Here is a 15,310-nt window from a genome sequence, read left to right as displayed (position 1 = left end):
CGTGTGTTATGTGTCTGAGGCCAGATTTGAACTCAGGTCCTCCTGAATCCAGGGCCGGTGCTCTATCCACTGCGCCACCTAGCTGCCCCTGTAATTACCTTATCTTTAACTTAGATTTGCTTTGCATATATTTTGTATCTGACTTATTTGTATACATGTTGTTTCCTCTGACAGAATGCAAAGTACTTCAGGGCAGAGATTGTTTCATTTTTGTCCATATTACCAGGGTCTAGCCCAGTGCCTGCCACATAGTAGGCACTTAATAAATTCTTGTTGGTTTATTGATCTATGATCCCTGAAGTCATTCCAAAATATGAGATCAACAGAAGAGGGAGGGGTAGCTTACATGTGATGATTTCTTCAAGACTTTGGTAACAAATGTGAGTATACAAACCACCTCATCTCTTGGGAACCACAAAAGAATGCTTATGGTAGAAACCAAGAGGTTCTTAACATTAAGAAGAACCTGTTTTTTCTTTTGTTTTTGTATTAAATTTTTATTCATTTTGAACTTAAATAAAAAAGATAAAAAAAGAATATTTCCATGTATATAGCACAACATAAAAAGAGGATGCAATATAAAACCATGAATTTCCATTTCACATTGTTTACTTTTTTTAAAACTATGTGATAAATATTGCACATCATTTTCAAAGCTACCCTGCTTTTCTGTGCTTCCATCTAAGTTTTATTTTGTTTTCTGCTGTGTGCTTCTTTTTCTCCCTCCGTCCTCACCCTGTCCTAGAGAAGGCTACCATTAGACACACACACATACACATACACACACACACACAAGCATAAAACCACACTATACATACTTCTATTCATCAGTTCTTTCTCTGGATTGATGGCATCTTCCTTTGTAAGTCCTTTGTAGTTAATTTGAGTATTTTGTGATATCCAAATTGACTTAGTCATTCAAAGTTGTTCTTAGAACAATTTTGCTGTTGCTGTGTACAACATTCTGCTCAGTTCAATGTATAATCTTTACAATATATTGTTGTAGTTCTCTAGCTAGTATTTTGTTTAGGATTTTTTGCATCCATATTCATTAATCCAATTCATTAATTCTATAATCTTCTTTCTCTGTTTTTGCTCTTCCTCATTTAGGTTTCAGAACCATGTTTATTCCATACAAGGAGTTTGGTAGGACTCCTTCTTTGCCTGTTATTCTAAATAAATTAATATTGGAATTAGTTGATCTTTAAATGTTTTGTAGAATTTACTTGTAAATCAGTATAAAACTGGTTCTGATGCTTTTTTTGTTAATAAGCTCATTTATGGCCTATTCAATTTCTTTTCCTAAAAGAGGTTTATTTATATATTCTATTTCCTCTTCTGTTAATCTAGGAAGTTTGTATTTTTGTAAACATTCTTCCATTTTACCTAAATTGTTCAATTCATTGGCATATAATTGGGTAAAATAACTCCTTCTAATTGCTTTGATTTCATCTTCACTAGTGGCATAATCACCCTTTTCATTTTCAGTACTAGTGATTTGGCTTTCTTTTCTCTCTTTTTAAAATAACATCAACCAATGATTTATTCATTTTATTTTTTTAAATAAAACCAACTCCTAGTTTTATTTATTAATTCAATCTTTTTCTTGTACTCAATTTTATTAATTTCACCTTTAATTTTTAAGATTTCCAATTTGGTGTTTAATTGAGGATTTTCAATTTGTTCTTTTTCCAATTTTTTAGTTGCATACCCAATTCATTGGTCTGCTCTTTCTCTATTTTATTAACATAAGCATTTAGAGATAGAAAATTTCCTCTGATTACTACTTTTGCTCCATACCATAGGTTTTGATATATTGTTTCATTATTATCATTCTGAAATGAAAATATTGATTGTTTCTATGATTTGTTCTTTAGCTATTCAACCTTTAAGATTAGGTTGTTTAGCCTCCAATTAATTTTAAATCTTTTCCCATGGTCCCTTATTGAATATAATTTTTATTGCATTGTGGTCTGAAAAGAATGCATTTAATATTTCTGCTTTTCTGCATTTAAGTATAACGTTTTTGTGCCCTAATGTATGGTCAGTTTTTGTAAAGGTACCATGTACTACTGAGAAAAAAGGTGTATTCTCTCCAGATATATACCATATCTATCTTATCTAAGATTCTATTCACGTCCTTAACTTCTTTCTTATCTTTGTTTGTTAGATTTATCTAATTCTGAAGGGGGAAGGTTAAAGTTCCTCACTAATTACAGTATTACTATCTATTTCCACCAGTAATTCATTTAATGTTTCCTTTTAAAAATTTAGATACTATAGCATTTGGTACATATAGGTTCAGTATTGATATTGCTTTGTTTTCTATGGTACCTTTTATCATAATATAATTTCTCTGTTTATCAATTTCAATAAAATCTATTTTACCTTTAACTTTGTCTAAGATCATGATTGGTACTCCTGCTTTTTTTTCCCCACAAGCACCTTTTCCTAACCTTCATCTAAATACATTCTTATGTCTTGAATCAGCCATAAATAATGAATAAATTCATGTGTATTTGCATGGGTGTTTGTGGAATATTAGGTAAGCAATATATGGAATCATGATAATTTGGAGGTAACTTGTCAGTCTTACCCTGGCTATAAGTCTTCAGAAAGGAGAATGAAGAAAAGATTGAAAAGGGAGAGAAAATAGAAATGAAATAGGTTATTGCAACAGTCCAGGAATTATGAGAGTCAGAACTAGAGTAGGAAATAAAGAAGGAGGCATATGAAAGGGTTTTTATGGAAATAGAATCAATAGAATTTGATAACTAGTTGAACATGGGAGACTAGTTGAAAAGTAAAAAAGAAAGACTGTGTTTGGGAGAAACTATAAATTCAGTTTGGGGCTTGTTGGATTTGAAGTACTGGTGAAACACTGAGGTTCAGATATTCTATGGGTTGTTGGAGATGTGGATCTAGAGATCAGAATTATGGTCAGGGATGATGTTATATGTTATCTATATAGATATATCTATATATATGTTATATGTTATCTATATAGAAGTGATAGTTGAAGATGTGGGAGAGAATGAGATTGTCATGGGAGAAAACATAGAGAGAAGTGAAAAGATGCTAAGGACATCCTTTGGTGAATCTTCCAAGGTTCAGGAGGAATATGAAGGTATAATAAAAGAATCATATAAAGGTATAATAAAAGAAATCATATGAAGAGTAGATAGAGAGGCAGAAGGAGAACCTTGAACCATTGGTATTTCTGAAACCAAGGGAAGAAAAAGCACGCAAAAGGAGGAAATCATTAGATAAGTCAGAGAATCTGAATAGCATTAAAACTGGGAGGAAAAGTCATTGATGGGATGCTCCAGATGTCATTGGTAACTTTTGAGAGAGGAATTTCAATAGACTGATGGACTAGATTGCAAGGGTTTGAGAGGGAGGGGAACAGGAGTGAGGAAGAGGAACCCTTGTAAGTAAATGCCATTTATTCAAATTTTAAAATTAATTTAAAATTAATAAGCATTTATTTTATTTTTTCTCTCCTTTCTCTATTGGAAAAAAAAAGAATTTTTTCTAAACAAAAATGCATAGTGATGAAAAATAAATTCCCACATTGGCCATGTCCAAATATACACAAACACATGTCTCATTCTGTACTTTGAATACATCAATTATCTTTTTGGGAGATGAGTAGCATGCATTAATTATTAATGATCCCCTAGAGTCATGGTTGGTCATTGCATTGATCAGAGATATTAAGACTTTCACATTTGTTGTTGTTGTTTTTTTTTTTTACAACATCATAGTTATCATATGATTCTGCTCTCTTCACTCTGCATCCCTTCATACAAGTCTTCACAGGCTTTTTCTGAAACTGTCCCCTTCATTTCTTAGGGTACAATAGTATTCCATTATATTTATATACTATATTTTGTTCAGCCATTCTCCTTTTGATGAGTTACCCCCCTTAGTTTCCAGTTCTTTGTCACTACAAAGAGCTGCTATAAATATTTTTCTACGTATGGGCTATTTTCTTCTTTGTGTACACTATTTTTTTTTAAGATAACTATTCATAAAACATGAGAGAGATGAAAGAATAGTTGGGTTAGGTAGAAAGGTTGAGGAAGATTTTTTTTAGAATTGGTGAGATTGTGGACTATTTACAGAGAAATGGGAATGGTCTTAGGGAAATGTTGAAGATGTATGAGACAAACTGAAAGTGAAGTGGACAAAGGCCACAAAAGTAATGGGATCAAAAACAGATGTAGAAAAAATATCCTTAGCAGGTTTCTCTGATAAAGGTTTCATATCTAAGATATATTAGAAATTGATTAAAATGTGTAAGAATAAGATCCATTTCCCATTAGATAACATAGTTAATGGCTATGAACAGTCCAAAGGAAAGACTACAAATGTCAATAAACACATAAAAGAAATGCTCCAAATCAAATAACTTCTAGCTCATTCCACTCGTTTCTGCTTTTCTTTGTTTCAATTCCATGGGTCCAAATGACCCAGAACAAGACACCCTTGCCAGGTATGGTATCTCACTCCCCCTTTTCAGCTTCCTTTTGTCTGTTGTTTTCCTCCATTAGACTGCAAACTCTTTGAAGGGAGGAACTGTCTTTCTTTTTCTTATTGGTATCCCAGGTGCTTAGCACAGTGCCTGGTACATACTAGACACTTAATAAATGTTTACTGAATGGCGTTGGATTGAATCATAACCATCAGATTGACTAGGATGATGAAAGAAGAAAACGGTGAATATTGGAGAGTTGCAGGAAAACAAGCACACTAATTCACTGTTGATAGCAATATGTTTTGTTCTAGTCATTCTAAAAAAAAATTTGGAACTATGCCCCAAAATTGCTAAATTGTATATATCTTTTGACCCAAGCATGCCATTACTAGGTCTGTACCCCTAAAGGAATCAAAGAAATGATGAAATGGATAGTTTTAGCAGGAACTGGGCAGACCTATAAAAAGTGATTCAGAGTAAAATGAGCTGAATCAGAACAATTTATTCAATGATAATGATGTTATAAAGAAAAAGAATTTTAAAGGAACCTAGAACTTTGACCAATACAAGCATAATTCATAACTCCAGAACACTGAAGAACAATACCTCCTGACAGAGAGTTGATAGACCCCAAATGCAGAAGTCTGGGACATGGACAATGAGGGAATGTACTTCACTTGACTATGTATATTTGTTATGAAGGTTTTATTTTTGTTGTTGTTGTTGTTCAATTGAGGAAGATGAAGAAAATAAATGTTTGCTAATTTGAAACAAATTTTAAAAACTAAATTAAAGAAAAAAAGATTAGTTTTAACAAGGAATAGGACCACAGGATAAAAGGAAGTGAAGAAGCTGAGAAATTTTAGATGATTTAAGAAGGGGGAAGATTTCTCTTTGGATAGTTTCAAATTTTTCTGTTCAGTAGGAGGCTGTCATCTTCTCTAAGCAAGGGAGTTTGTGGGATAGTCAGGAACTTATGGAGGGATGAAAATGTTTAGAACAGTGGCAATAGGGAATGAAGCAGGGAATTAATGCTTACTGATTGGAGTAGCATGAGCTTATTACAAAGGATAATAGCACAAGACCAAGTAACAAGAGGGTCATCCAAGACAGCATGGAGGTAGACAGGTCAGCCTGGAGCAGACAGAGAAGATTAATGGAAGAGCAAATCCATAAGCAGTTAAGTGAATTGGCTGAAAATCTCTGAGGTGGAAGTTTTAAGTCAAAGATTCTAGGTTCAAATCTTGACTTCACAATTTACCTACTCAATTTCTCTAAGCTGCTATTTCCTCATCTGTAAAATGAGATAGTTAAGCCAAGTGATCTCTAAGGGCTCTTCCAGCTTTAAATCCAATGATATTCTGTTACTCTAGGTTATATGGGCAAAAATTATGCAGAAGCCAATTTTGTTCATAGGTGCTTTTGAGATGGTCCAATCCAATTCTCTCATTTTACAGATAAGGAACTGAGGCAAAGAGAAGTACAAATAATAACACATTTATATGGTGCTTTAAGGTTTGCAAAGTGCTTTACAAATATCATATCATTTTATCCTCACAACAACTCCAGGAAGTGGGTGTTATTATTAACTCCACATTATAGATGAGGAAAACGAGGCAGACAGAAGTAAAGTGACTTGTCCACATAACTAGTAAGTATCTGAATCTGGATTTGAGCTCAGGACTTCCTGACTCCAAGTAAAATCACTGCTCCAGGTCACAGAATAACAGAGTTTGTATCTGAACACAGGTGATCTAGGTCCTCAAACCAGTGATCTATCCACTATATCACAGCTAAAAAGAACTTTCTAGTGATAAGCTATTTAAAAAGTAGAATGGGATGTCTTATGAGGTAAGCTTCCCATCATCAGAAGCATTCAAGGAGAGGCTGCATTTCACCAACCACTTTTAGGAGTGCAGGAAGAGTTAGGCAAAGGTTAAGTTCACTAAGATCTCTTCCCTAATCTGAGATTTTATTATTTTGTTACATGAAATGTGTCTTAAGTGAATGAACAATGAATAACGCAGGTTAAGTTAATTAGAGTTACATAGTTTGGAATTTTATGAGTAATAGTTGGTGCTTTTTTTTTTTTAACGTGAAAGTGCCTGATGTCAAGTTTGACCAGCCAAACGAGGGAGCAAACTCTTACTCATTTTCCTCTGCCCAACCCTCTGTGAGCTATAATTCATCCTTATAGCCACTTCCCAGCCTGTAGAATAATGCTAATGACGACAAAGCTGGCTGTGTCGGGAAACGGTTATTGTCAGGGCTTCATTTCTTCAAATTAAAACCTAACCAAGAGTGCTCTCTACTCCCTCATAAGAGCCAGACATTTCTTTCCTTTGGGCAATGGATGAGTCTTTGGGGACACAGAAAGATTGTATTCTGCTTTGGAGACACTTTGGTTGGAATGCCCCTTCACAGGTCTGGGTCTGTAGTCCCCAAGAGAGTTTTTGTCTCTTTCCAGAGAGCTTAAGGCAAAAAGATAATGAAACTCTGAAACTCTCTCCCTCTAGTGGTTCAAACAAAAACCATTTCTGCTTCTTCAGAGATGGAAGGAGCAAGAGGCACACACTGGAACATCAGGGTGTGTGTGTGTGTGTGTCTGTGTGTGTGCTCACGCATGCATGCGTCCACATGGGCTGATAGAGAATTAAATTTCACCAAGGTGCAGATCCAGCAAAGCCAGAGAACTGGATACGTTGCAGGTTCTTCTTCCTGGTGGGAGATTTGGGGCCCTCAGCTGTACTAGGAAATCCACCATGGATTTTGTGAGCTCTCCCTGAAGCTGGTTATGTGATCACCATCTGGAATAGATGATATTCTGTGGGGCACAGTCATTTGTACCGAGCTGTTTTCCCAGTGATGATGGGTGGTTATTTCATCACGAAGGTATTTGAAGGGAAGGAATTGCTTGGCTTTTCTTCTTCCACAAGCCCCAGATTTTGCCTCCCCTCCTCCTCCCTGCCAAAGATATTCTCTAACTTTGTAAGGCTTTTGAGCATGGAAAGAATGGTAGTTGGTCTTATTGTGTGCACGGCAGCCCACTCCCCCTGCTATGATTCCACTTGCTCACCCCTGATAGAAACACATACTCAATGAGTTATGGGGAGGGAGAGTCAGTCCTGACTTAGATGGTGAGCCCCTTTTGTGCTGGATGTTTACGGGAAGCTACAAAGAAGTTAAATGTCCCAGTTTCTGAACTTGGGAAACTTAACAATCAAATATATCACTGCTGCGGAGAAGGAATTTGGAAAGAGGGGAAATTGGAGAGGATGGAGAATTCAGAAAATCCACACACACACTGCCCCCTTCACCCCTTTCAAGTTTAGTTTGTGCTGGTAAGGAGCTGGGCTGGATGACCAGAAGAATGAATTTTAAATAGATGCCTGGGGGAAACTAGTAATGCTTCCTCAGGGCCGTCTTCTCTCTGCCCTCCTCCAACCCCAGCATTCCATCCAAGTAACATCATCCAAGTCTGTCCGACTCAGTGGCCAGCTTGGTTTCTGGGGGAATGAGAAGCAACCTTTCCAAAAGGGGTGGGGTGTTTATTGCCACAGTTGCCACGATTTCCCACAATAGTTGAACCTTGCTTCTGTAATAGAAGGGCTTCTGAGAAATGCAAAATAGGTTGAATTTTTGTTAAGCATATTATATGGTTTCTATTAACTTACTTGACCCATAAGGTCAGGGATCTTTTTGTTTCAGTTCCAATGGATCTTTATTTTCCAAAAACTCCTAGCACTGGGAAAAAAAAAAACAACAAAAAAACAGAACACTTAATGTTTGTTTATAGGTCATTATCTGACAGGCTTATGGATGGAAAAAATTAAGCTGTAGCAGTGGCACCATTTAGAGAAAATTTTGCCTTGCTTCACCTCAGTTTCTTCATCCGCAAAAATGGGCTCTAATCATATGATTCTGTGAGAGAATATAGGGGTGTGTGTGTATTTATTTCCTGACCTATGATTTCATCAGTGTAGAGAATTCCTCTGAACTTCCTGGGGTCACACTATCTTATTTTTACCAGGCTCCACCCTTTAAACTGAGAAACCTAAACTATTCAACTCAAAATTTCTCAGGAAGAGAGTATAGGAACAGTATAATTAATCAGTACTACCAAGGTCTCTAGAAAGGACTTGTCAATGGACTACCTTATGTTCCAGTCACCATCCCTTTCCCTGCCTCCCACTCTCCAAAGGCCCCAATATGTGTGGTCTCTTCTATTAGAATCTAATATCCTTGAAAGCATGGACAGGTTCCCTATTTGTACAGTCGGTGCTGAGCACTTAGTGCTTAATTAATGCTCATTCATTCATTCATTCCTAGAGCAGAAATTTTCTCTACCAATGGAAGATCAGCAAGTCATCAGCATCTTAGAGAATTGCCTGAAGGTCCTCAGAGGTTTTGTTAGGACCTGAATGGTCGTGAGAGTTTGGTCCATTGTCACACAAATAACACGCCAGGCACAAAACTTCCTAATTCCTAGTCTGGGCTTCTATCCACTACTTTATGCTGCTCCTCATCCATCCATCCATCCATCCATCCATCCATCTGCACAGTATATACATATACACACATATGTATATGTAAAATACATATATATCACACACATAAGATCTCCTAATTTATTGATTTTATAAAGTACAATCCTTTATTCAAATGTGTTATACTTGTACCATTACCAAATTTTACATGCTAATTCAAGATGTGATAATCATACACAAATACCCATTTGGTCTGTCCCTGTGTAGGAATTACACAGGCTGAGATCACAACTAGTCAATAACTTAAGACATGTCATAGGGTCATAGATTTATGGATCACTGAATCTGGACCCCTCATCTTATAGATGAGGGAATTGAGGCACAGAGATTAGGTTGCACTGGGTCACCTTGGCAGTGTCTAAGGGATCCACATTTTCCCAACTCCAAGCCTATCATGCTACCTCTCAAAAACAAGAGTAACACACTTATGAACACAAATTGTGCAAGTGAGTTTCCACAGGTGAGGAAAATTTTAGGGGTCAGCACAGCCTTAGAGCCTTGCCCAGGGAAGACCACCTTCCTAATCATGGCACCTTCCTCATCCAGGTTAAGTCCTTGGGAGCTGCCAGAGGTACATAAAAGTTAAATTTCTTACCCAGGGTCACATAGTTTGGAAGCATGGGAGAGAGGATTTAAACTCAGATCTAACTCCAAATCAACTACACTATCCACTCCTGCACACTGCCTCTGAGAATAAAATGGGTACTATCTTTCTGGCAATGAGGAAACAGTTGATTGGCAGGGTCAGTATTCAATTCATTTCAACAATTATTAACCATCTCCATTGTCTGTAACTGTGTACTGGATCATATGATTATTGCGTCTGAGGTTTAGATCAGGAAGCGACCTTAGAGGCTACTGAATCCAGCCCCCTTATTTTACAGATGAGAAGCTAAGACACAGAGAGGTTTTGACTTGCCCAGGGTCATTTAGCTAGTGTCTGAGGAAGAATTTGAACTCAAGTCTTCCTGAGTCCTGGTCTAACACTCCATTCACTTTCCCACTTAGGTATAGGGGGAAAAATAGATAACATGTTGTTATCCTGCATTCTTGGAATTTATAATCTAGTAAAGAGATAAGACAAACACAAATGACTGTAATATATTATTACACAAATTCATTAGAAAGCTATGACATTCATATGATCATAGATTTAAGCTGGCAAGGTAATTCAACCCACCTCTCTCGCTTTACAGATGACAAAACTGAGGCCCAGAAAGGTTCTATGTCTTGCTAAAGGTCACACAGATATTAAATGGCAGTCAGAATTTGAGCCCAGCTCTTCTGATACCAGATGCTGTGATCTTTGCACTGTAACACCAAGTTAAAAGGTAATCATTGGTGGAGGTTCCAAAAATGTTTCATGTAGGTGGTATTTGATTGGATATAGTGGCAAGGGTCAGGCCTTAATTATACACATTTTGTATAACCCGAGTCTAATTTTCCCCTTCAGTTAGTCTACGTGCACTAACAGGTCCTTTCTCATCTTCGCTCCTTTCCAACTGTTTATGTTCTCCGATACTTTTTATTGCTTATTTTTGTTTTATGTTTCTCAATTGAGAACTTTGTGTTTGACTTTCTATGTTTTCTTGTTATAAAGGCTATGATTTGGTAGAAAAACCACTGGTTTAAAGACTGATCACTTAGATCAGCTCTGACAGTGTCTGAGTGATCCTGGAATGGTCACTTAAATCTTGGTATTTTTCCTAAAATATGTAAAATGGAAATGTTACTTCCACTACCTACATGATAGCACTGTGAGGAAATGGCTTTGTAAACCATAAAGCATTATATAAATGTAAGTGCAGAGTAGGCATTGAGAGGAAACAAAACAATTGTCACCTGTGTCCTGCCGTTCTGGGTGCAGGTGCAGTGTTCCTTCCATTATTCCATGCTACTGCTCATTTAGAGAATTTATAAATAAATCATAGCACCAGTATCCCACACTCAATCAATTTAGCAAGTAACAATTCCAGAATCAATCTCATGCCATCTGTTTTTTCAATATTTGCAATTATCGAAGATTTTTCTTGCTAAATATCAGGTTAATTATAAATAAGGGCAGCAAATCACTGTTGGCTAATAAAACCACTTTCTGTTATTTATGAAAATACTAATGGGTGGTATCTTCAATGTTCTCCCTTTTAGTATATGCAAAGGGTTTTGGAATTTAAGCAGCCAATGGTGGAGAAATTTTGCAGCCTGCATGCAGATTTTAAATGATATCAAACTTATGTGTTCTGAGACCTGCACTAACATAGTAGGTAAATGGATTGTTTAATTGTAGCTTTATGGAAGTAGGGAACCCAAAGAGTAAAGTACATGAGTCCATAAATTATTTTAAGTACAATGGGCTAGTGATTCTCCAGGTATGTAGCCAGTTATTCTAAGCAGTCTGTCATCATTTGCCCCCAAGTGGTTAAGATCATTCACCAATCTTGCACCAGTGTAAAATTAAGTTCTTCAGAGAATGCTGTCCCCTATCCTTGGTCTACCTTCAGTTGTCCTGATTTATATCTTGCCACCGGACCCAGATGGCTCTGGAGGAGAAAGTGAAGCTGGTGACTTTGCACAGCCCTCCCTCACTTAAATCCAATTCACTTGCAAGTCATGGCATCACCTTCCTGATGTCATGGTCCTCTTCGAGAACCAAGGACAAACAACAGCAACATTCCATCCCCTGTCTTATTCTGAAGGCCATTTTTCCCTAGGCTTTTGGCTACAGCAAAGAAATGCTCTGAGCCTCAATTAATGAACTTACCAGAGGTTCCATACATAATTCTTATTAAGGGGAATATTAAAATTTAAAGTTCTTCCACCTCTACCAGCTCAACTATATTCCATGCCTTTGTCACATTCCTCTCTTCCTTGCTCCCTCCACTCATGTAGTGCCTAGCACACAGTTAAGTGCTTAATAAATACTTGTTTCTTCCCTTTTTTTTTTACCCAAATATAGTCATCTAAATAACAACTCTTGGGAGGTTGAAAATTAATACTAGGCAACTGTGCTGAAATATTTCATCTACTTAGAGAAAAACTCATTGTTTATTTATTTCACCCCCTAATCCCCTATAGTGTTACTTCCTTTCTGAAGCACCTTAGCACACTCACCTTGCACGACCAATGCCTAACCAAAATATGGGGGAAAGGTCTAGAAGTTGTCCTCTGAAAATATGTAAGAGTTAATAATTCTTTTTAATAAGAAATAAATTAAACATAGAAGTAAAGGCTATGTTTTTTTTTGTCCAAATTCCATAAATAAGTAGGGTGGAGGTGGGGCAGAATAGATAATGCTGATCTTCAGATAACCTAATTTCTTTGTTACCTATGAGACTTTAGCTAATTTTAGTGCCTAGGACTGCATGACTGCAGAGTAAAGACATAAACAAGAACCAAAAGTGCTGAATGGCAATAAGAAAAAATGAAGGGCTTAGGTCTTTGCCCCTCAATCACTGATAGCTGACCATATGATGATTAATAGGAGACATCAGTTACCCAGTTTACCATAGAAAGGGTGAGTGGGCTAATTTACAATAGACAACTAAGGGCTCAGATAGCAAGAAGGAAGTGACAACATTTCCAGTTTCCTCCCCTAATATAGCTCATACACAATCTGGTATATCTGCCATCATGACTCAGACCCACCTTAGGCTATGGCTGACTGATGTTTTCCTTGCATTGGTGAGTTATTTTGGTGACATGGATTCACTCTGCCTTAATTAAGAAACTGGAATTTCTTTTTCTTGCCGTGAAATTATTTGCCAATTAAATATGATTAACTTATCAAAGAAAATGTTTTTTATGTTTAAATCAAGCCCTATAAAATTCAATTCATTTTGAAAACAATACTTTTCTTGAAGAGATCTTAAGGGAAATGAAATAGAAGTACATTTAATTACCTGTTTCAAAACACTGGAGAGAAAAAAAAGACAAACATTTTCAGATCTTTTTTATTCAAAAGTTTTTCAAAAGAAATTAAACAGAAAAAGCTGACAATCTAATCAAATTTACAGTTCAAAAATGTCTTTTGGCGTTTAACAACAAGTCCTAGGAAACAAAACTACAGAGTTATCTTGAACCGGACAAATAAGTTACCACTGGCAAGTTTGTGGCACTAGTAAAACAAAAATAAAAAATTAACTCTCTTGATCATATAGATATCTCTATGAAAATCTTTTTTTCAATCTGTACAAAAGGTCTTTCTTCATAAATTAATTTTTTTTTATAATTTAATGGCTGTCTACTATGTGATGTTTAACTGATTATTTCTTTATGTACAGAGGTTATGTTTCCCAAATCTTACCCAGACGAGTATGGCACTTAGTTCAGACACTTCTAGCAGCAGATCTTCCCTTCCTCCAACAGAGCTATCTAATGTTTTTCTGCCTTAACTAATGCAAAAGTATCAAGTAGTGAGAGATCCAGGTTTGCAAATATACCGGATACAGGGAAGGAAGGAAGGTGCTGCAGGAAGTCTGGACTTTTACAAAGCAGTAATATTCCAGGGAGCATAGAACCAATAATACCACAACTTAAAAAAAAAAACCCAAAAAACCAAAAAAACAAAAACAAAAACAAAAACACATTTCTCTTATGACTATGTAATTCACTAGAATCTATACTTCTCAGAGCAGCAATTACTTTTGAAACTATGAAATGTCACTGACATCTATACTCAAATACACGCATAAAATTTAAAAACTAAAAAATACTTGAAAGAAATAACTGCTTAGTCCTAGCTCCTGAGCTAGGAGGATTTGGTCTGTGGAAACAGGGAGGGCCAGCAACCTGTCCCAGTACAAAAGGAAATAAACTTTGAGGTAGATAACTGATCATACACAGCTGACCAGACAAGTACACAGTTTTGGAAGACAACTTAATTTATCATTGTTTTTTTTTTAAATGTATGCAATTGTAATAAAAAGAGCTTTAATAACAGTGAATTATCTAATGTGTAAAGTAGAAAATAACTGTGTATTTATGAATCAGGAATTTCATAGTTTCAAAATTGGTTTTCTTTACACTTAACACTTGTAGTGATGATGTAAAGCGTGGCACTGCTTGGATCCAAGTCTTCCTTCATGCTTTTTGTGTCCATACATCAATTAAAATTATAAAACCTAAATGTAAATGTACAAAAAAGGCACATTCTCCTAACCGCAAACTGGTCCGGCAAAAATAAAGAGTACAGAGGATGTAATGCTGAGACAAATCAGAGTTATTGGTTACTGGCTCTTTGGTCTTTGGTAAAGTTACCTTTAAAAGTGCCAAGTCATTTTTTTAAATTTACCTAATAGAGAGAGCTAGTATCCAATCATTTATGCTCCTACTCACATCTCAGCTCATGTCTGAAAATAAATCCTTTACTTTTAGCTTTTGCCATTTCGCCGCAATAGCAACATTTTCGGTTGCTTGATATCAGGCATCACCCTCATTCTAAAGCACTATCATTAGTAGAAAGAAAGGACAAAACATTCCGTGATTCCCCACCCACCCCGCCCCCACTCCCTCTGCTACCTACGCTAAAACTAGAACATCAAGTTAGGTTTTTTTTTCTTTTCTGAAAAAAAGGCAAAAAAGATTTACATTGCATCATACAGCAGATTTTCTAAATCAGTCAAACTACCAGAGGAAACTGTTGGCATATGGCCTTACAAACAATTTATCCTATTAAAATCTCCCTACTCAGAAAATGTGTTTCACACAAAACATTTCTCCCCCCTCTTGCATTTCACTACCTTACACATTATGTGAAAAATCATTAAAAACACCTACTACACATTTAAAAAAAGCCAAATTTTCAGCAACTTTTATTGACTACCTTTTAAAAGCCCTATGCTGCTGTTTTACAAGGCATAATAGACCAGCTCATTTGGTCAAAGCATTCTACATCATTAGTTTGGACTAACTTTTACTGAAACAGCTACAGCATTGAAAGATTTAAGGCAAATTGGAATTGATAGAAAAAGATAAGACACTTCACAAACTACGTTTAAAGAAAAACAGAGAGCTAAGAAAACGGACACTGTGACTGCAACACACGGCACTACAGCGACATTCACACTGCAAGCGCAGAACATCAGTTTTGATGTTTGACTACTTTAAACTTCAGAAACCCATTTCATACAATTAAAAAAAAACAAAAAAGAAATAAAACACAAAAAATGAACAAAACACAAAAAATTGGTCATGCACATGAAGGAGTCTTCGTGGTCTTTGTGCATTCCCAGAAAATTGTTTTCTTTTTTCTTTTTTTTTTTTTTTTTTTTTTTTTTTTTTTTTT

At 36.0% G+C, this 15,310-nt stretch overlaps 1 long non-coding RNA gene across 1 annotated transcript in view; it reads left to right on the top strand.

The window, feature by feature from the left end:
* Positions 1-15,310, top strand: part of LOC114045665 — a 133,677-nt gene that overhangs the window by 110,471 nt on the left and 7,896 nt on the right. The gene's annotated exons all lie outside the window — the stretch shown is intronic.

This window comes from Vombatus ursinus, unplaced genomic scaffold (genome assembly GCF_900497805.2).
Source record: "Vombatus ursinus unplaced genomic scaffold, bare-nosed wombat genome assembly UNPS02014779.1, whole genome shotgun sequence".
Lineage (NCBI taxonomy): Eukaryota > Metazoa > Chordata > Mammalia > Diprotodontia > Vombatidae > Vombatus > Vombatus ursinus.
The sequence above is the reverse complement of the archived record's forward strand: the minus strand, read 5'-3'. Positions and strand labels throughout refer to the sequence as shown.